The sequence below is a fragment of the Monodon monoceros genome, unplaced genomic scaffold (assembly GCF_005190385.1).
Source record: "Monodon monoceros isolate NGI ecotype Baffin Bay Population unplaced genomic scaffold, NGI_Narwhal_1 Super_Scaffold_10, whole genome shotgun sequence".
In the NCBI taxonomy this organism is placed as follows: Eukaryota; Metazoa; Chordata; class Mammalia; order Artiodactyla; family Monodontidae; genus Monodon; species Monodon monoceros.
In genome coordinates, this window is record NW_021703766.1 from 11,072,617 (window position 1) to 11,096,071 (window position 23,455).

Here is a 23,455-nt window from a genome sequence, read left to right on the forward strand (position 1 = left end):
TTGACCCTCTTCTCATGAACAAAGCCTGTTCATCCGTCAAAAGCTATTAGATCACTTGGGCTCAGACGTCTTAGTTAAAAGTCAAATGCAGAATAACTGATGCTGGGTGTTTTCCTCTATCTTCTAACAATCCGCTCTTCCTTGATGCAACACATGCCTTTGGCCACATAGAAAAATATCTGACACTGATTTGGAGCCTACTCTGTGCTAGGTTGTGTTCTAAGCCCTTGTTATATTGATTGACTTAATTCTCTCAACCATACGAGGAGACAGGTACCATTAATACCCCCATTTTGCAGAGGAAACTGAGGTTTAAGTGAATTAGAAAACTTGGCCAACAGCATGTATCTAGCAAGTGATAGAGCTACTATCTTGGGAAAGTACCACCCCAAGAGCCATAATGAGTTCATTTTTATCAGCTATATATACTGTTTATTTGTTATATATATTTATTATATATGTTTACATTTATTATTTATAATATCTATCATGATCTATTTCTATGCATTATATATCATAAATGTATATTATTATATACTTCCTATTTATATATTGATTTCCATATATATACATAAAAGGTACTAAATACTAAAGGATTTAGTACTTAATTAGCCAGTTATTCTCTTCTTTTTGTTTTCATATTTTTAAGGCAGAACAACCACCTTCATGGCTCTCTTGGATGGTAAGCGAAAGAGTAGCTGCTCGGGTTAAAGCAGGGAAAGAGAGCGGGGATGTCTGTGGGTCAGGTGATAGTGGCCAGTCCAGTTTACCTCCTCCAGGGCAGCTCTGCTGACCCCGAGTTCTTCTCAGATTTCAGTTTGAAACCCCTCTCCCTGCAGGTGGCCTTTTCACCATCGTAGTACCTCCTGAGGCATAAGTCAAAATCCAGTTGCCAGGGACTCTCCTGGTGGTCCAGCGGTTAAGACTTTGCCTTCCAGGGCAGGGAGAGCGGGTTCGATCCCTGGGGGAACTAAGATCCCACGTGCCTGGCGGCCAAAAAACCAGAACAGAAAACAGAAACAACATTTTAACAAAAATTCAATAAAGACTTAAAAAAAAAAAAAAAAATCCAGGTGCCAGGACTGGACTGGGTTGTAGACCATCCAGTTTAGTTTTTGATTGGATGGGGGCCCACAGATGAGCACTTGAGCCGCAAGCTGTAACCTCCACCCCTTGACTTTCCACTTCTGTCCGTATTTGGAGGCCCCTGAGGCCCCCAAAGCAGAGACTGCCAAGTTGAAGTTAGTATTCACACTTCTTTTGTTCCCAGGGTGTGCTGTGTTTGGTTGCTGTGTTACGACAGTGTGTTCCCACAGTCTAAGCCCTTGCTTTCCACCTTCACTTACTTACCTGAACTAAATGGCCCCTGACAGCTTTTCTGTGCGCAGCCTTGACCCCCAGGCACTTCCTGACAAGCCTGAAATTACGGTCAGGGGTGTCAGCTCGTACACACTGCCATGTCACATGCTCTGTGAGGCAGTGACTATATTTTGTTCACTTTTATGTCCCCGGCACGCAGTATACTACTTGGGACATGGCAAGCACTCAACGGGTGTTTCCTTCAGTTGTTAATTAACTAATGGCACTAGCTTGTGCTCTTATCGGTTGATTTAAATGTCAGTTCATTAACTATCCTGAAGAAGCAGATGTGGTTTTACATGCTTAATTTATAAGGAGGAAGCCTTTTGATGATCATGGGTTTTGTTTTAAAATCTTAAAAAAAAAATTAGGAGGATTTAGTGATCTGATGAACCGTGGAATTAATTGCTTGCTCTCCCCAAGTTCCATCACTCTCTCCCGAGTCCAGTCTGTTAAAGATGCTTTTGACAACTCTGACACGTTGTTTTACATCTTAACTAGCAGGTCAACTCACCTTCCTTGTGAACAAGGAACCATCTTTCATGTTTGCTTCCCTTATTCCAGTGTAGTTCTCTGGAAACAAAGCTATCAGCTGTCATTGTTTTTCTATCATTATAATTTCAAGTGACATTATAACAAGCTTTTTCGGCCCTCTGGGATACTTAGAAGTATTCATTAACCTCATATCACAAAGTATAGCTCTCTTAAAACTAAAAATGCAAATATTTCAGTAGCTTATTTTTCTCATGGTTAGTTATCATTAATGATAGAAGTTTTGTGAGTCAAGTGGCATTTTTACAAAAGAAGAAAATGTGTGTGCTCTTAACCACATCAAAGCTATTTTAAATAATGTCCAAATAACTTCAAATTATCAGAATGTTAAAGGCAAGAAATAATTCATCAGTTTGAAGTCATGCCCAATTTTTCTACATTCTAGTATTGCCTTTTCTTTTGCACTGGATTTGGGCAAATATTCTCAAGGATAATTAAAGACAGGCGAAATACCTGGCCCGTACTATTAATTTGATACCAGAGTTACCCCAAATGGGAGAAAACATTCTCCTGCTAATGGTAATATCATATAGTGCCTTGCTTTCTATTTTTTATATATCATTTTTCCACCAGTATTCAGTTTTTGAGTAACAGGTCCTAGACACTACAGCAATTAAATCCAACTTTCCCACAAACCTCCATGGCCATAGGGCAAGTAAGAGGCCAGAGACAAAGATTAAAAATCCAGTTGGTTAGATTGTGTCTGTGCCTGTTCCTCCTTGCCATTTAGTTCTATATACAAATTGTTAATTCACTGTTTAGTGTAACCATGTTCCAGGTAAATTGTGCATTAAATATTTTAAGCACTACACAGATTCGCCATTTACCACGTAGTGGCTGTACTAAACCTCACAAATGTATTTTAAAGGAAGAGAAATAGCTATATTCTTTGTGCACCGCTAATTCCCTATCATCTTAAATATTTTCCAGTTATTTAATTTCTACCCCTGGGAAAGGCACAATCTTTCATATAATAAACACTATGTAATCAGAGGAATGCCATTTCTCTCTCAAACCAATTTTCATTAAGTAGAAAATATAGACTAACCCCAAAAAACTTCTTCTGCTTTCAGTTGTCATCGCTTTTAGAAAAAGAAAGCTACAGAGTATCATTTGCAATTTAAAATGTCTTTCTGAAAGGCCACCATTCACTGAAATGCCACATTCAGAGATGCTTTATTTCTTTCATTCCGATGGCTTTTAATAAGTAAATTCACAGCCACTGCAACAGTTTCTCTAAGAATGTGTTGAGACTTAAATAAATAATATACCTGAGTGTGTGTTTTGTGGTGGTGGGGGGGGTACTGAAATCACTTTCAGAAGTTCCCAAGACCGTTCTAGATAATCACCTTCCCAAATACCTGAGAGGATGTAAATGAAACAAAACTCTAATCACACCCTGTACCGTTCAGAGAGCATGGCCACATTTAGTGTTGCTGTTTTCATTTTTATATAATCAAGAGTTTCCACTAGGATCAGTGGATATTACTCGGTTTTGGAACTGCACTTCAGGGCAATTTATTTCCATTGCTGGATTAAAAACATCGATTGGCCTGCATGATCCTGCCCCTGTGACCCCCATCAGCCTCTCTTTCCCACTCACAAAATTTTCTGTGGTCTGGTCACCACTGTTTCCTTTCCTCCTACTTCTTTTTTTTTTTTTTTAAACTTATTTATTTATTTATTTATTTTTGCTGTGTTGGGTCTTTGTTGCTGTGCACAGGCTTCTCACTGCGGTGGCTTCCCTTGTTGTGGAGCATAGGCTCTAGGCGCGCAGGCTTCAGTAGTTGTGGCATGAGGGCTCAGTAGTTGTGGCTCGCGGGCTCTAGAGTGCAGGCTCAGTAGTTGTGGTGCGTGGGCTTAGTTGCTCCGCGGCATGTGGGATCTTCCCAGACCAGGGCTTGAACCCGTACCCCTTGCATTCGCAGACGGATTCTTAACTACCGTGCCACCAGGGAAGCCCTCCTCCTACTTCTGGCTCAGTTTTTTTGCACATGGTGTTCTGTCAACTTGGAGGAGTCTCCCCCTCCTCTTCTTTGTCTTTGTACCTTAAATGTTACTTTCTCCATGGAGCATTACATAAACCAAGAAGTTAGGTGTCACCCTATTACCTGCTCTTGTAGCACCATGTAGAATCTTTCCTTACACACAGATCAACTGTAATTAATGAAAAGTGTAATATCCTCCTCCTCCATGCGCTCCATTCACTACAAGCGTTTCCACCGCCACTGTCCTCTTAATGTCATGTTTTAGTAGCTCAGTACTCATCGATATCCCCCACTGTGCCGTGAGCCATGTCAAGACAGGGCTGCCCTATCCTAACCATATCTTCATCTTTTTATGTGGAGAGTATCACAGTCATTGGCACAGAAGTAGATCCACAAGGAGTATTTAGTGAATGAATGAAACAAACTTGAACTTAACTCACTGTAACTGCCTAGTTCAGCTCCTCTTGAGGGTGTACTGGACCACTGAAAGATCTCCCAGCCTCAGCACTATTTTTTTTTTTTTCCATAAATTTATTTATTTATTTATTTTTGGCTGTGTTGGTTCTTCGTCGCTGTGCACGGGCTTTCTCGAGTTGCGGCAAGCGGGGGCTACTCTTCGTTGAGGTGCACGGACTTCTCATTGAGGTGGCTTCTCTTGTTGTGGAGCACGGGCTTTAGGTGCGTGGGCTTCAGTAGTTGTGGCATGTGGGCTTCAGTAGTTGTGGCATGTGGGCTCAGTAGTTGTGGCTCGCGGGCTTAGTCGCTCCGGGGCATGTGGGATCTTCCCAGACCAGGGCTCGAACCCATGTCCCCTGCACTGACAGGCGGATTCTTAAGCACTGTGCCACCAGGGAAGTCCCAGTCTCAGCACTATTAACATTTGGGTCAGGTAATTATTTGGTGTGTGTGTGTGTGTGTGTGTGTGTGTGTGTGTGTGTGTGTGTGTGCGTGTGTGCGTGTGTGTGTGTACGCACGTGTTAGTGGGAGAGGGCTGTTCCGTTCATGGTAAGATGTTCAGCAGCATGCATGGCTTCTCTCCACCACATACCAGGAGCACCTCCCTGAGTCCTGACACTCAAAAATGTCTCTAGATGTTACCAGACATGGCCTTGGGTGTCAAAATTGCTCCCTTGAGACTTACTTAATAATCCAGTACATGCCTTCCTCTGACCAAAATCAGTCACATTGACGAAATAATAAAATCTTACTATCAATAATAATAAGACAAATTCCAGTTGTGTCTCTAACTTGCCTAAATACCTTTCGCTGGGTCACCATGTCTACGGAATTTATAACGTGCACTGTAAATAAAGGCGTTGTCGAAAGCAGGATCTGAAATACCTGCGTTGTACTTACTGTCTCTGCCATGAGTTGCTACTTTGACCTTCAGCAGGTGATTGGACCTCCCTGGATTCCAAGTTCTTCATTCTGAAAGCTAGGCTAAATGATTTATACTATTTTTCTCTCTCCAAAATTCTCAGATTCTTTATACAATTCTGTTACCCATGCGAATTGGCAAACACTGTCTTTACACGTTTTGCACTATGTTCAGGCAACACCTATTTAAAGTATTTTAAAAGATCACATCTGGATGTCTCTAAGAATTCAGGGATTGCCTGAAATATTATTTCTTATGAGGTACCAAGAAACCCTATGCAACACTTTGCATAGTATATTATTTAGAAAATAAAGTGTGTTCTTTCTCTACTAGACTTCAAATAGTAGAGTGCTATGCTGTTGAAAGAGGGGACCCTTAATCTTGGTAACTTATTACGTGGCTTTAGGGAAGTGATTTAATTTCTGTGAACCTGCTTTCTCCCATCTGTAGGTTAGAAGTTATAACGGTAGCTCATATGGTTGTTGTGAGGTTTAGGGTTTGGTACAATGCCTCATGCATAGTAAGTGTTCGATACATTTTACTGCTTTATTTTTTTAACTAATTCTAAGACATTTTTTAGCAATGGCAACTGCTTTAGTCAGCAACTTTTTCTCTTAGTGCCACATGTAAGAAATGTTCACCTTGTAATCAACGGCATCAAAGATAGGAGATTAGTATTACGAGCTTTTTGGTCCACACGTTATATGAGCTCATGGCGTCCAACAGTATAGGAGCTCAATATAAATTTGTTGAATTAAATATCATGCATCAGTATACATGCATGTTTCAGCGACGTGTGGGCATGGGTTGTTCTACTTTATGGAAAAATGTAGATTTACTGACCTATATGGAAACCAACAAAAGTCACTTCCTGTTTATGACCTAGGTGGTCAGATTAAAAATCTCATTATAAAATTATCTTCATTTGCATAGAATGTCCTTTACTTGTAACATTTAATTAATATCATAACTCATCAAAGGTGCTGAATGATAATATACGCCACTATCCCATTTGGCTAATCCCAAAGGAGCATATGTCTATTTAGATTTCCCAACTAGAGAGATTAAGGCCTGAAGATGCTGCATTAGAACCTACAGCTATCTTTGTTTATTTTTCCCAAGGCTGCTAATTATGTTCTCAAAATACGATTGGTTGAAGCAATTTGTATGCAAAGCACATCCTATCATTACAATGCCTGTATATCTTTGTCATGTGGCTACTTAGCCCATGTAACCTAACAATAACCCATTATCAAGAAAGATGATCTGGGACTTCCATCGTGGAGCAGTGGTTAGGAATCCCCCTGACAATGCAGGGGACACGGGCTTGCGTCTTTGTCTTCATTATGTTTTCTGGACAACCGCACACGGTTATGGTATGGAGCATTCCTTATTCCTTTGGCCCAGACAGCTCTGTTGAGCCTGGTGTCAGTGCATACATCTGGAGTTCCTGTCTCCTTCATGGAAAATTTCTGGATTTCTCTGAGTGCCTGAGGGGCACGCTTCTTGAAACCCACTCCATGGGGGTGGATATTGTGAACGTTGACAGTATACTATCTGGTCACCACCTCGTTGATGGCGGACTGGGCCTTCTCGGCGCCCTTCTTTGCGGGAGCCATCCTGCCAGGCCGGGGTTGGAAAGCAACAATTTTCATTTTAAATCACGAAGTTTTGAGGTGGTTTGCTATGCAGGAGCAGAAACATGGTATAGAAAGTAGTACCTAGAAGTGGGATGTTGCCATAGCAAAAAGCTAAAATATGTGGCCTTGGGAAGAAGGAAACTACTTAGCTAAGTTGACCCAAAAAAATGACGAGGAGATTGGTTGGCAAAGACTTGGGAAGTGGTGAGAAAAATTTTATTGGATGTTGAAAAAAATGATGACCCATTGTTTATGGATAAAATTGTCGCTCGTGATTAGTAGAAAATGGAAACAATGTACCTAAACGCACAGCATCTCATCAACTGTGGCTGCCCACTGTGAGTTTAAGAAATGATTTCATTTTTCACTCTAGTCTTGTGATAATTATCCATAAAAGCAGCCAAGTTTACTTGAATTGCTTTTTAAAATTTCATACACATTTGTCACTCTTTATGCTTTGGTCTGGAAACTTATTTTAACAATATATCAATTTATTTAATAGATTGGTTTTCTTATTTGTTTTACAAAGTTCATCACATAGTGTTTTTCTTGTGGTTTGCTTGCTTATTTGTATTTTGCCTATATACTACCTGATTTAAATTGTTTGAGCATCTAAATGCATCTTCTCAAGAAATCCTTCATTTGCTTCTGTGTAAAATTATCCTAAGTAACACCAGAATTACCCATAATATTGTTTAGTGCTAGAGGAATTTTAAAGAAAATGCAGACTCAATTTTTATTTCATGTTCAGTCAGTACTTTTATATAAGTATTACAGAAGCCAAATTCTCTCTCAAAGATGGGGAAAAATATCAACATAGGCTAAGAATGGGGAAGAATAAATAACGTAAATCTTCAAAATCATCCTTTTTAGGATTTTTATTATTTTTATTTGTTACACATAGGTATTCTATATGTTATACAAGTATATTAGAGAACTGAACTCTGTGGTATCATGATCTCAATAATTAATCTCTATAATTATAGCTCTATAATTAACAGCCTTTAAATTTTGAAAAAAATAAATATAATTATAATAAAATACATAAATAGATAAGCTAAGTATATTTCAAACTCTTGCCAAAAACTACATTTGTTTTTTATTTCCCTGAGAGCAAGTTAGTGCTTCTGAGAATGACGGATTCATGCTTAAGTGGATGAGTTTCACTCTGTACACACTCACTACATCTATTTAAGATCAATAACATTTCTGAATATTTTTAAGGAACAAAAAATTTTGCCTTGACAATGATTTCCTTTTCAGGCTCGTATCTATTTGAAGGGATATATTTAAATCATGTCAATATTCATGTTGTCCACATACAGTTGTTTGCTGACATAAAGCAGATTACCCTTGAGCTCATGTTTTAGTCATATCATAGAAGTGCTAGAGAAGCCTGAAATTTTATCTGTAGGTACACATTTTTAAAATTATTTTATTTTTACATTGAAGTATAGTTGATTTACAATGTTTCTGGTGTACAGCACTGTTTTATATATACATATATATATATATAAAACATGTAACAGAATATATATATATAACGTATCTAACATACTCTTTTTCAGATTCTTTTCCATTATAGGTTATTTCAAGATATTAAATATAGTTCCCTGTGCTATACAGTAGGACCTTCTTGTCGGTAAACATTTTTGTACGTTTGTTTTGCGTGCTTCTAATGACAAAAAAAATGCCCCACCGTCTACAGTAGTAGCCCTTGTTTAGAATAGTCCCTGACACGTAGGATGATGTCCAGTAAATGAATGATGAGAGAGGAACATCTAAGCTCCCGTAGCAGATGAAAGAATGAGGCAGAAGATATAATAACGTTAAAATCATGATGACACTAAATTAAGCATGATGCTTGGCCGTCTAGGCAGCGATGCAGTGGAAACATCTTCCTGGCATTAGGGAACCTGGATTCCAGTCATGCATCCTTTACACTCACTCATCTGAGCCTTGATTTCCTCATTGTATTATCAAACCAAACTTTAAAAGATCCACCTTTAACATGCAAATATTCTATCATTTTTGGTATAATATACCTCCTTACAAATACGATTCTTGTCAGGATTTTATGTGTAAGACTGGCAATCTTCTTAGTGTTACTTCCTTTTTCTCTTTTTTTCCTTTACTACTATAGAGTCTTTCTTTTAACTGAAGATTCTGCCCAGCAATAGTGTTCTTGCTAACATAAAGATCAGTTATTTAGGTCTGGAAGAAATCTTACAGATGGTCCTTTCCTATTTACTCATTTTTACATAAGAACTGAGATACTGACACGTAACACGAATTGTTTAAGTTTCTACATGGAATTGCTGGTAAAGCCAAGATTCTTGCTTTTCTGATTTGCTGCAAAGAGAGTTCTTCCTACTCCTCCATTGTGCCAGATCAAGAGAGCAAAGTTTCTTAGTTAGGATTTAATTCGCATCTTCTTGTCTTCTTTCTATCATTTGCTTTTATTTTTCACTACATGAACAGACATAGTATCCTTCAAATAACAATCACCAATCTAGCAGAAAGAGTAAAACACATGTGAGACTGCAATACGGTTATAGTTGGTGAAAGTTTATTTAAAACAATAATGCAGCCATCACCAGGAGCAGATTCTTATTAACAAAAACGTTTTTAGCATCTGAACTTTAAATACCATTCATGTAGTTTTGACATGTTCTTAACATAGCCAAATCATACTTCTCAATCTTTAATTTGGGGCATTTTGCTTGTAGGGAATCCAAGAGGCAAAAAAATTTTCTTTCATCTTCTCTTTCCAAGCACATGAATCCCCCTGTGCTATAGCTCTAAACCCAGAAAACACATTTATTCCTTTTATTAATTCTTCTTACATCTTTTTTGGAGTATAATTGCTTTACAATGGTGTGTTAGTTTCTGCTTTATAACAAAGTGAATCAGCTATACATATACATATATCCCCATATCCCCTCCCTCTTGCGTCTCCCTCCCTCCCACCCTCCCTATCCCACCCCTCTAGGTGGTCACAAAGCACGGAGCTGATCTCCCTGTGCTATGCGGCTGCTTCCCACTAGCTATCTGTTTTACATTTGGTAGTGTATATATGTCCATGCCACTCTCTCACTTCGTCCCAGCTTACCCTTCCCCCTCCCCATGTCCTCAAGTCCATTCTCTACATCTGCGTCTTTATTCCTGTCCTGCCCCTAGGTTCTTCAGAACCGTTTTTTTTTCTTTAGATTCCATATATATGTGTTAGCATACAGTATTTGTTTTTCTCTTTCTGACTTACTACACTCCGTATGACAGACAAGATGTGGCACATATATACAATGGGCTATTACTCAGCCATAAAAAGAAATGAAATTGAATTATTTGTATTCCTTTTATTAATATCATTATACTTAGCATATTTTTCCCTGGGACTGGAAGTAGATGGCTGTTTCAACACTTAAAATGTTTACCAGCGGCAGCTGTTTTCATGAATTTGCATCTCAGCACCGTGGGGAATGTTATGTTGGTCTCTAATCCTGAGCTGAAACTGTCAAAGAAAGTAATGCACAGCGGTTGGTAGCAAACATTGTTTGACACACTTGGTAGGTCCTTATACAGGCTGCTCTCTGATCGCAGGTGGGGATTCGCACAAATCTCGGGGTCAGAAACAATAACGCAAATAAAATACCTAACCAGAATTCTTCAACATCTGGGAACCTTTTAAAAAGCCGTCTCACCAGCTAGAAGGGATGCTCTTGGCACTAGGAACAGTTCATTATAAGAGACAACTAAAGTATTAGGAATTTTACTCTTCAACAGAAGTTAAGCTTAAAATAACTTCTGTGTTTTATTCTGAAATGAAACACACATCCCACATTTCTGTTAAACCTCAGTCCAATAACAAGCCGTAAGTCATTTAATAAAGCAGCTGATCAGTTTGATTGAAAGTGGATTAGCATCGCTGTTGTCACATGAAATAAAACAGAGAGGTGATGACCAGGTCATAAATGTTTCACTTTGGTTATAGATCCAAGCACTATACATTTTGCAGTCACCTGAAATCCTTGGTCACACATCTTTCATCATTTCCTCCCCCCGGAGCTTTAGCTCACACCATTCTCTCTGTTCTCTGAACTCGCCTATTAGTTACACTCGGTACGTCAGCTCTTAATTATGGGCTGCGTCGCCTTTGCAGAACAGAATGCTAGCCCTTGAAAGCATCTTGCTAATCCTCTGATCTAACCTCCTTATCTAACAAAATGCCCCCCAAATCGTGATTTTTTACAATATCTGTATCATGCACCTCATGTGTAGCAGAATTGAAACTAGACTTGAAACTTACTGATGTCTAATCCAGGAATTTGCCATCTTTAAAATGCAGTGTTCATGTGTCTTCCCAACCAGATTGGAAGGTCTCTGGAATAAAACTGCACATAAGCAGGTATATAATGAATGCTTTAGTCTGATTCTTGTATGCCCTAGAGTATGTTAGAGTTGGAAACAGTAGCTGGAAAAGGCCACTTCAGTAAATTTCACACTTGTCTTAAAATCCTGTTGTGACAGACAGGGTTTTTAAAAGATACTTAAAACATCTAGAAGGTGCGATCGCTTTTGTAAGTTTCAACGAGTCATCGCATAGACTCCAAAATCTATATCCAAATATAAAGCAGTCATTTGATAAAGAGAGATTATTTGGATTATCCTGCGTTCCCTAATTATCATGAGAAACCTTCTCTGTTCACTTAAAACTTTATAAGGAAAATGATTTCTCCCAGGCATCCACATTTCCAAAGGATTCAGGGATCTTTGGAGAAATGCTAATTATAGGATCAAGACAGAAAAAGAACACGAGGTGCGCCTGGCCTATCTTTAGTGTCCCAAAGTAAGTGCTAAAAACAAACAAACAAAAAACTATGTTGAGAGAATATGTCAAAGGAACGCAGGATCCAAGTGAAAGGGTTCCCAATGGCTAAAGATGGGATGATTTGAACAAAAAATAAAGTAGGATTGGATTATAACACAAAGCATAAAATAAATATCCATGGGTCCATATCGATATTAGCAAATAATTGAGTACATAAATGAATGGAGGAGGGACAAATCTGCCCTGCAGAAGAATTCCGAATATTTTATGTAGATACTCTGCCCCTAGGGAAGTGAGGCATAAACCGCCCTCCCTAAGTGTGGGTTACACATAGTGACTTCTTTCCAAAGGACACAGTGTGGAAAAAATTAGAATAAGTAACTTGATGGTGGAGAAACCTAACAAGACCTCAGCCCAGTGGTCAGAGTTAACACCAATAGTGATGAGTCACATTCATTTATGTGCCCTTGATACGATGTGATAAAAATGATACTTTACTTTATTCCTGCCAAAACCTGTAACCTACGCTAGTCATGAGAAAAATTTCAGAAAATTCCCTATAGAGGGACATTTTACAGAATCCCTGGCCACTACTCAAAACTGTCAAGGTCATCAAAAACAAGGAAAGTCTGAGAAGCTATCACAGGTAAGAGTAGCTAAAGGAGACACGACAACTCAATGTACTGTGTTATCATGAATGGAATCCAGGGACAGAAAAGGCACATAAGGTGAAAAATAAGAAAATCTAACTAAAGTATTGACTTTAGTTAATAGTAATGTATCAATATTAGTTCAATAAAATTAACAAAGGTGCCAAGCAAATATAAAATGTTAATCATAGGGGAACCGGGTGTAGGTTTATGGGAACAACAATGTATACTGTGTTCACAATTTTTCTGTAAATCCAAATTTTTTTCTAAAATAAAATGTTGATTTAAAATAAATAAATTGGCAAAATATCTGAACACAGAAGTTAATACAAAATTAAATACACAAATTGCTCTTAAGCACACGAAGAGATGCTAATCAAGGATGTGCAAATTAATACCGCAGTGAAATACCACTGCACCTGACAACACCAAGGGAGGGTGAGTGTTCGTTGCAACTGGAACTCCTCCAGATTGCTGGTCAGGGTGCAAACTTATAAAACCATTTAGGAAAACAGTTTGAGGGTTTCTTTAAAATTTAAACATATACTTTCCCTATGACCCAGCAATTAAACTCCTAGCTATTTATTCAAAAGGAATAAAGATATATGTCTACACAAAGACTTGCACGCAAGGATTCATAACAGCCTTATTCATGAGATCCCAACCCTGTAAATTAGTAAGAAGTTTTTTATAAACAAATTGTGTTCAGTAATAAAATGATGATTACATATTTTTCTAGTAATTTTGCTGTATGTATTATCTCCAGAATATCAAGATGTTATATAAAGACAAAGATGATAACCCCATGTTTTATGTTAGCCATACTATCATTTATTCACATCTGTTCAAGGATAACCAATCTATTTTTAACTAATTTCCCCTTATAGATTTCCACTCCGATTCTAATTATCCAGCCATGCTCAGTAACAGTGAGATGACTTTCTCCAAATCACCAAAAGTGAGATGACTTTCTCCAAATCACCAAAAGTAAGATTCCTTTCCCAACGTGATTTTAAGCTCTAGGTAGTTCAACTCAGACTTACTTCAAAGGAGGCTGCTTGTGATTTTTTTTTTTTTCTGTGGGGACATTTGGCTGACTCTCTACATCAGAAAATTCTTTGCACTAACGAGAAATGGTTAGATGCATCGTTGTGTGTTATTTTTATTTATTTCCTCCTGAATTAGATCAGGCGTTGTATTTTGTTTCCTCAATATTATACTCTGAACCAAGACGCAAAATTAATGTATTACATTTAGGTTTTTAATAATGATATAATATTTACAATTGTGGTTGTGTTTACAGAGTAGCAGCCATTTATATAAAAAGTGAAAATTTATATATTATTATTCCAATTTTTTGATTTAATAAAAATCAGAGCATCTAAGGAATGATTAAACATTTAATGACTAAACCCAGATTGTTGCCTTAAACACACATATGTTCATCATTTTTGAGTAAAATAGAATTATTATTTCAGGTCCACTAACTACCATTTTTTAATTTAATAAGGTTCTGTTGAGCTTGCCTCATTTATTTAAAAACACTCACGTAGCCTATACTGAAATTAAATGATGAGGCATCTCCATATATTTCTACTGACACTAATATTTTGATGGCTAATACTTTGCCTCTGATTTAAGAGTCTGGTTATTGGCAGTGAAGATAATCCATGAGACCTGCTTCTTATAAAGAATTGTTCTAGAAGATGTATTACTTTAGATATTATTTATTGCATATTTCCAGACTTTAAATTGTTTGGAGCCGAGGATTCCTTCTAAAAATGTTCTTTGAGTTCGAAGAACTCACCTTGTCCTGCCCAAAAGCGTGAGTAAATCACTCCTGAGCAGCAAAGCAAAGAGAAAATAAAAGTCATAGGGACACATTAAGGTTATTTGCTAGGACAGTTCTGAACTATGCCGAAGTTAAGATGCGTTCGCACATTATGAGGATAGTCTTAAAATGAGCTGCGTTCTTACCAAGGTATTGTGCATAGTTTGGAGGGCAGAGTTTCGTTAGAAACAATAACACAGTCTCTAAACATCAGTGCCAAAGCAAGAGAAAGATGCGTGAGTCCAAATTCATTCATTCACACCTTCCTTTCCCTCCCAAATCAGGGAGGGAAATAACATCAGTTTCCCTACGTTTGAGCAAACCATTAATCTAGGATGTATTTTTGATACCTCCCTGGTTTCTCAGTTTAGTTAGTCACCCAGCCATACCAGTTTTAACGTCCAAATATCTATAGAAAACTAACCACGGGTAATTAGACTGTAATCAATCTCCTAGCTCATATTTTCACCTTCTCGTCCCTAGGTTACTGCAAAAGTATCTGAATTTCCTGTTCTGGAGGCATTAACTGTCTTCTTATATTGAAAACCTGATCACCTGCTTAAAACTAACTGCTCAATGGCCCAAGGATAAAGACCGCTTTTTATCAAGGTCTGTATAGACTTCATGATTTGCCCATAATTTCATTTTTACACTCTGTCTCTTCCTTTTCTTTGTTCAACAGACACATTGGCCTTCTCTCATTTACATGCTTGTAAATCCTGCCACAGGGCCTTTGCACAAGCTGATCCTTGGCCTGAAATGTCCATGTTGCTCAAAACACTTGTCACACGACCACATCTGTACAGGTGTCAGTTCTTCAGAGAAACAACTCATGGTTCCCTAGGCCCTGTTCATACACTCTTGCTTTACAATATCAGTGCACATTTTTTACTGCTCTGTGTTTAAGAATGTACCAATGGACATTTGGCTCAACATCTTATTCTGAACACTAAATAGAGTGAAGCAAATGTTTTTTGATGAATGAAAAAATACTTATACATCACCTCCTTTGTTCCTGGCAGTGATCTGGCTCCTGCAGAAATAACAGCAAATTCTTTGGGGACGAATTGTTAAGAGATGATAAACAAATGTCAGGAAGCGTGTAGAAATACTATGTTCTACAGATAAGGAAAAAACATATTAAAACCTAGCAGGGGATAGAGTGACGGGGGATATCCCCTGGTCAAAGACAGTCTCTCTGAGAAGCTGACACTGGAGAAGGAGTTAAATGACCTGAGACATTCTGCTTTCTGGTCACATCACACAGAGTCTCGCAGGCATGTTACTTTTGAACTTGGAATTTTATTCTGAGTGAGATGAGAAGTCATTGGAGGGTGATGAGCAGGGTGTGATGTGGTCTGACTCGGTAAATAAAGTGATGTGTTCTGAATATATAATAAAGATTCCCTCTGGTTGCTCCGTGGAGTACAGACTTTATCACGGAAAAGGCAAAACATGTAGATTAGTGATCAGATTACTCCAATCATGCAGAAGAGAGATGTTTGGATTCCGGATCTTTGGAAGGTAGAGCTTTCAGGATTTGCTGGAGGAGAAGATGGGTTTGGGTGAAAGAGAGGGGTATCCAGATGACCCCAAGATTTTAGTCTCAGCAACTGTAGGAGAACTACCCTCCCCTGAGAGATGGAAGCCAAGGAGGGGGTGTGGTGCAGGTTTGGAGGGTGGGTTTGGCGAGAGAGTCAAGAGCTAGTAATTATTTTAAGAGAACTCAGTTTTCTCCATGGGTGAAAGTACCTCAACATAACAAATCACTTAGAGCATAAGAAACTCATGAACCAGAAATCATGCTCAGGGGATTCTACGTTGCAATATTAACATTATGCTGTGAAGGAATTATAAAATATTTATATAGTGCTAATTAATTTTTAAGTCTTTTTTTTCTTTAAAGAGTTACCTTTTAAGGCCAGTACAGGGCCTGATAACGAATTTCTCTCGATGGTTTAAAGCCTATGGTTTTAAGTGACTGTAGCAAACATAATGTCTAATTCATTAACTCTTAACTATGTTGATTTATTATCACTAGGTGATATTTGCTGAGGGTATCACCACATTGTACCTTCTTAATGATTACAATAATTCTTTTGTAGTACTGAAAATCTGTGAGGGACAGGATCAAGAGTTCACACTTAAAGAGGCTGAATTTGAAATGTCCTAACAGATATTTCCGATTATCACTCTCTTAATATAGGAATAATCAAGGGACTTTACCTGTTTCAGCCCGGGCTGTAAATATTTTTAAATAGCCTAAAGATTTGTAAATACAGATATGCCCTCATATGTCTTTGGGGCTTGAATTCACAGTACTGTTGTAATTGGGGTAAACTCGGGCTGAGAAATACATTTAAAGTTGTCCACAGTTGATATCACACCTGCTACCTCGCAGAAGTTAATACCATTGAGAAAAGAAGACACTCCATCAACCCAAGAGGTTGATTTTCCCAGAGAGATCCACCAAGGATGAGCTCGTAAGTCAGAATTACAAGACATACGAGGGAAAAAGATTAGCAAGAATTGTCAGGTTAAAAAAAAAACATAATCAGAACCCAAGAATTGGAGATTATGGAATTATTGGAAACAAAGTATTTATAAATGTTTGAGAGTGGATCAAAACATCAGAGAAAGAACAAAAATTTGATAAATATCTTTATTGTAGAGATAAAGCAGAGTAGATTTGGATTCATGATTATAGCTCTAACTTAATGTAAAGAGCTTAAGAGTTGTCACTTCTGTGCTTACAACAAGAAAAAAATCTGGAAAAACAAATGACGTGGATACATGAGAGAATTCAGGTGACAGGGTAAATGTCTACCCCAGAGTCTTGCGATACAGGCAAATACAGAGAATCACAGTGAGATCAGGTTACTGGAGCAGAAGCCTTTGCAGCAACTAGGCTCTGGTGGAAAAAATAGGCAACATGCAAGAAAAGACAATGAGTAATGGAAAAAGAGAGATCGAAAGTTAGACAGAATCAAAAAGAAATGTTAGAAAATGAAAATTCTGTAAGAGAGATGAAGAATGTCTTTGATGAGCTCATCAGCTGACTGGATATGGCCAAGGAAAGAATCAGTTAGCTGAAGATATGTCAATAGAAACTTCCTAAAGCGAAAAGCAAAAGGGAAAAAAAAAAAAAAAGAATGAAAAAAAATCACGACAGAAAAAAAATCAAGAACTGCAGGACAATTTTTTTTTTAAGATTTCTTTTTATGTGGACCATTTTTAACTTCTTTAGTGAATTTGTTACAATACTGCTTCTGTTTTATGCTTTGGTGTTTTGGCCGTGAGGCATGTGGGATCTTAGCTCCCCTACCATGGATCGAACCCACACCCCCTGCATTGGAAGGTGAAGTCTTAACCACTGGACTGCCAGGGAAGTCCCTGCAGGACAATTTTTAAAAGGATAATATGAGATTAATCAGAATACCACAAAGATATAAAAGAACGAAACAGAAATATTTAATGTAGTAACAGCCAAGACATTTCCAAAATTAATTAGACACCAAACCACAGTTCCAGGAACCTCAGAGAATACTAAAATCTACACCTACGTAAATCACGTTTAAACTGCAGAAAAACTAAGACAAAGATAAAATCTTAAAAGAAGCTGGGGGCAGAAAGATATCACCTCACCTCTAGAGGAACAAGGGTAAGAACTACTGTGGACTTCTTCTCAGCAAACCGTGCAAGCAAGAAGACTGCGTGCAATATTTGAAGTGCTGAAAGAAAAAATCAAAAAAAAACACACCAGATAGAATTCTGTATCCAGAGAAGTTATCCTTCAAGAAGGAAAGAGAAATAAAGATTTTCTCAGACAAACTCCAACAAAGAACGCATTGCCAGCAAACCGGCCCTGCAAGAAACAGTAAAAGAAATTTTTCAGGAAAAAGAAACTTGGACCTACATAAAGAAAGGCAAAGCACTGGAGAAAGGAGAAATGAAGATAAAATAAAATCTTGTCTGTTCTTAATTGATCTAATTGATACGGATAAGTGAAATAAACAACAGCAGTGTTTTAGGGGATGGGGGGAAGGAATGGGGAATCATCTTTTATAAGGTATTTGCACTATCCGTGAGACAGTATAGTGTTATTTGAAGTGTGCTTAAATTAGTTGTAAATGTATATTATAAAATCTAGGGAAACCACTAATTTTTTAAAAAAGACAAAGCGCATTTGGGAAAACGATGAGCTTCTTAGAAATGGAAAAAGCATATTGAAAAAAGATATCAGTGAAATTAAAAATGAAATGGGCGAGTTGAAAAAAAAGATTAGACAGATGAAAACAGAAGTACGGTTAGGTATAAAAAATCTGAAGAAATTATGCAGGCGTGGTATAGAGATTCAGAGAGTTGGAAAACATGAAAGATATCAGACAGTATGCACGCTATGGCACAGACCAGGCTTTATCTCTGGGGAGAACTACACAGCCTGTGGTTCAGGATGTGATGATATTTAAGACTACAAGGATGGTACAAGTCATTCCTGGGGCCCTTTAGGCTGCAAAACAAGGCCAGGTGAGCTGAGCAGATCTGAGGAGACTCGTAAAAGAGCCTGGCACACTTTGATGATGCTTCAATTCGGGTAGACCTGGGATAAAACCACTCAATGGAAAATTACTTTGTGAAACTTCTCATAGTAACTGCTCAATCATACATTTGGTAAAAGTAGTGAAGTGTAAATTATTTGCAAAAAATACAGAAGCCCATGTTATTACCATAAAACTTGGAAAAATAATTAACATTTGCATTATGACTCCATTATGGGTTCAGCTGTACTATGTCTGAAGTATTTCAGTCCTCCCATTTCATTACGAGAAACATAGGATTATTTAAGTGAACCATTCCTCATGTAGGTGAATGCATGACACAAGGTTTTATAAGGGGATTTGACTATATAAATGATCAGAAAGAGCAGACCAGAGAAACATGAACATATCAATAGGAATGTTGATTTTTTTTATAGATTAATACTTTACTACCAGCACTAGATAGTTTAAAGTACTTTCCAAGGACTTGAATTTGTAGAGGAGTCTTAGTGCATCTAGTACAATGAAACAGAGAAATGAAGTACTATGTGAAAGCTTAAACATTTTTCTAGCCAGTCTGTTCTGTTCTTTAGTGGGAGAAAAGAGGTAAGATCATTCTGTGCGTTGGCTGAATTCTCTGGACCTTTTGCCATGACATGCTTCTGGAGGAATATGTTTGCTGGTTGGTTTGTTTTTATTATCGTTCACTTACAATTATATCTGAATAATTGTTCACTTCTAATCATATCTGAATACTTTGAAAATAATTTATATTCCCGTAAATAATGCTAGAAACTTGAAATACATAACCTGGGGCAGACTTTTCATTAGGCTGTTACATTATTTCTATCTTTGATATTGTATGACAGCAGAAAAGTTAGCATTACCTTTATGCTTGATTTCTTTTTTACTTTTTAATTAATTGTTTATTGGAGTATAGTTGATTTACAATGTTGTGTTAGTTTCTGCGGTACAGCAAAGTGAGTCGGTTATACGTATACAAATATCCACTCTTTTGTAGATTCTATTCCCATATAGGCCATTACAGAGTATTGAATAGAGTTCCCTGTGCTATACAGTAGGTTCTTATTAGTTATCTATTTTATATATAGTAGTGTGTATGCGTCAATCCCAATCTTCCAATTTATCCCTCCCCCGCTTTCTCCCTTGGTAACCATAAGTTTGTTTTCTACATCTGTGACTCAAGTTCTGTTTTGTAAATAGGTTCATTTGTACCCTTTTTTTAGATTCTACATATAAACGATATCAGATATTTGTCTTTGTCTGACCTACTTCACTCAGTATGGCAATCTCTTGGTCGATCCATGTCTCTGCAAATGGCATTTTTTTTCTTTCTTTTGTATGGCTGAGTATTCCATTGTATGTATATTGTCCATTCCTCCATTGATGGACATTTAGGTTGCTTCCATGTCCTGGCTATTATAAATAGTGCTGCAATGAACATTGGTGTGCATGTATCCTTTTGAATCATGCTTTTCTCCAGATATATGCCCAGGAGCGGGGTTGCTGGATCATATGGTATGTGCTTGATTAATTAAAATGTGTGTTCAGCTAAATGAAACGTTAGGTAAGAATGATGGCTGTTTTCAAAAAAACTATTTTCTCCATGGCACGTTTACAAAGATATTCCTTTTAAAAAAACTCTAATGATTGTTTTAATGTAGCTTTTATCATTTAACAAACTTAACGAACTCCTGGGAGATATTAATGATTAGGCCCATGGTTGATTGTAAAGTAGGTAGACATTGAGTTTTTTTTTTTTTAGTCTTGTTTTTACCACATTGTACAAATGTTTTTCAGTGGGCTGGGAAAAGCCAGTACAAGAGATGAATCAGTAAATGAAAACAAGTATTGTCAACAGATCTGGGTAAATATTTTAGAGAAATCAATGGACAAAATGATATTAAAGGTCATGTGCTATAGCCCTATAAACACAGGTGGTCATTATTGATCACAAATTCATGTTACATACATAGATATGAAACATAATTGAAACCTAAAGATTTTATGTGTGCAGCCAAATTAGTCAAGCCAACTAACAGTTGCCTCTGAAAAATAGGCCTGAATCTGGAGAAACGATGCTCTATGGTATAAACATTTTAAAAGAAAGGGAGTGTGCTCAGTTTTACTCTGTTCTCTGTCTTCCTACCCACAAATTTGTATTTAAATAGACGGTGGTAATTGTGGGAAGGAGTAGCTAAAATACGGCAGTGGGTAAAACCCTGAGTGGGTCACAAACTTGGTTGTTTTTTTCTTTTGTTTTGTTTTTTTGCGGTACGTGGGCCCCTCACTGTTGTGGCCTCTCCCGTTGCGGAGCACAGGCTCCGGACGCGCGGGCTCAGCGGCCATGGCTCACGGGCCCAGCCGCTCCGCAGCATGTGGCATCTTCCTGGACCGGGGCACGAACCCGTGTCCCCTGCATCGGCAGGCGGACTCTCAACCACTGCGCCACCAGGGAAGCCCACTTCATTGTTTTTTTAACCCATTCCATAAGCTTGTCAGCCCTAAAGAACAGTTTGTAAAGCCTTCAATGGCATGGTAAGAAGGAACTAACAGCCCTGTCCTGAATTGGAAGTCAATAAAGCATTAAAAATGCAAATACATTCTTGTTAATATGATATAATTGTGAAGAACTTTTAGGCATCCAATTACCATTTAACACAAAAGCCTGTAATGATTTAATTAGGAATCCTTCACCTAACTGAGGTCAAGATTGTTAGCAGTGGATATCTAATTAGCTTGCTTAGGCCGCTGTCTTTTTTGAAAACTCCCTGGGAAAAATCCTTCCTTAAAAGATATCCACCACCACCCCACCACACACACACACACACACACGAAATGTGTGTAAAAGCTACTGAAATCCAAATGAAGTCTATACTTGAGTAAATAGTATTATAGCACCATCAGGTTCCTGTTTTTGACAATATGTTATATTATCATTGGGGGAAGCTGGATGAAGGGTACCCAGGAACTCTTTGTAACTACTTTTGCAAGTACTACTTTTCTTGTGAGTGTTACACAATTTCAAAATAAAAAGCTATTAAAAATGCATCCATATCTCTCAGAATTACAGTATTTGAATCATCTACTTTCTCTTTTGAGGTTATGTGATTGTTTTAGACAATCATTGATTCCATGAAATAAGGCCAAATTAATGTGGCATTTGATATAGTTCAAGTAAATACCAGTTTGGTTGATCCAAAGGACCTCAGATCACAGTAGAACGTCTAAAAGTTGTGGGAGAAGATTTTCCTGACGGTTTACATTTCTAATTTTCTTTTGGTCAGATTATGCAGCTTCAACATCCAGGTATAAAACCTCAGCTAGCAATAAAATCCAAAATAAAGCCATCAAATTAATCTCCTTTGCTTAACAGAATAAATAGCCCATTTTATTTCTTTAAGATTAAGGCTTTCATAATTATTTTAATGGAAAATACATGAAAAGAAACAATATTTTATAATAGGCTAACAAGAACCAAGGGAGATTTATTATTGTAGAGTCTAGAGTCTCCAGTAGCAGCAATGACCAAATTTTGTCCCCTGAAGCTCAGTGCTCCAAGGTAGTTCAGGAAAATGAGGGGGCAGTGGCCACACAAATTGTATAATGATTCATATATAATGTATATTTCCATGTTGAAAGATCTGCAATTTTTTTTTGTGTTTATATTGAGCAAAATTTGGCCTTGGAATTCCTTCCCAAATTTCCAGTTAACAGCTTTTTAAAATCAGCATTCTACAGGACACATGTTGGGAATGCCTCGTATAGAGTCAAAGTATGCTTCCTAACATCACCAGCCCCAGTTAGAAATGTGTATCACATGTAGCCTGGGCTGGTTATTTAAAAACCAGGAATTAGGGCTTCCCTGGTGGCGCAGTGGTTGAGAGTCCGCCTGCCGATGCAGGGGACACGGGTTCGTGCCCCGGTCCAGGAAGATCCCACGCACCGTGGAGCGGCTGGGCCTGTGAGCCATGGCCGCTGGGCCTGCGCGTCCGGAGCCTGTGCTCCGCAACGAGAGAGGCCACAACAGTGAGAGGCCGGCGAACCAGGAAAAAAACAAACAAACCAGGAATTAGTTACTCACTTCAACAACTCTAAGGTTTTACAATGTTTGTTAGCGTTACCTTACTCCCCTTATTTGTTTTTAATTTTCATTTCTAAAATTGCATCTTAAAAAAACAGAGATGAAACATTTATTTTTATCTTGGTTGTAAATAATGAAATTCGAGATGTATATGACTGGAAGCATTCTTCAGTGTCCAACGGGAATTGTTCCACTTTCCTTAGTGCTCAGTACTCCCTGTCTATACTGGATGCCTTTGAAAACACCGTTCTTCCATGCCCTCAGGGCTTCATCACAGCTGTTTCCTCCACCTAGAATCATTTCCCTCTCATCGACAGTACTGCCTATTTTATTATCTGTTGGCCTGAAACAAATAGATTGTCAGGTATTTCTCCAGCAAAGATGGATTTTTTCTGGATCAAGAGAGGATTTCAGGCTAACAGGTGATAAAAAAATAAATAAAAAGGCAGTACTGAGAGCATGGAAGAACCGTGGCTCTGAGAGTCCCTGCTGGGAAGGGAAGGAGAACACTTATAGAGGGGAGTAGGAAGTCGGGAGGGCCAGAGTAAACAAGGAGCCCATGGCTTTTCATAGGCTGAGTCTTTGC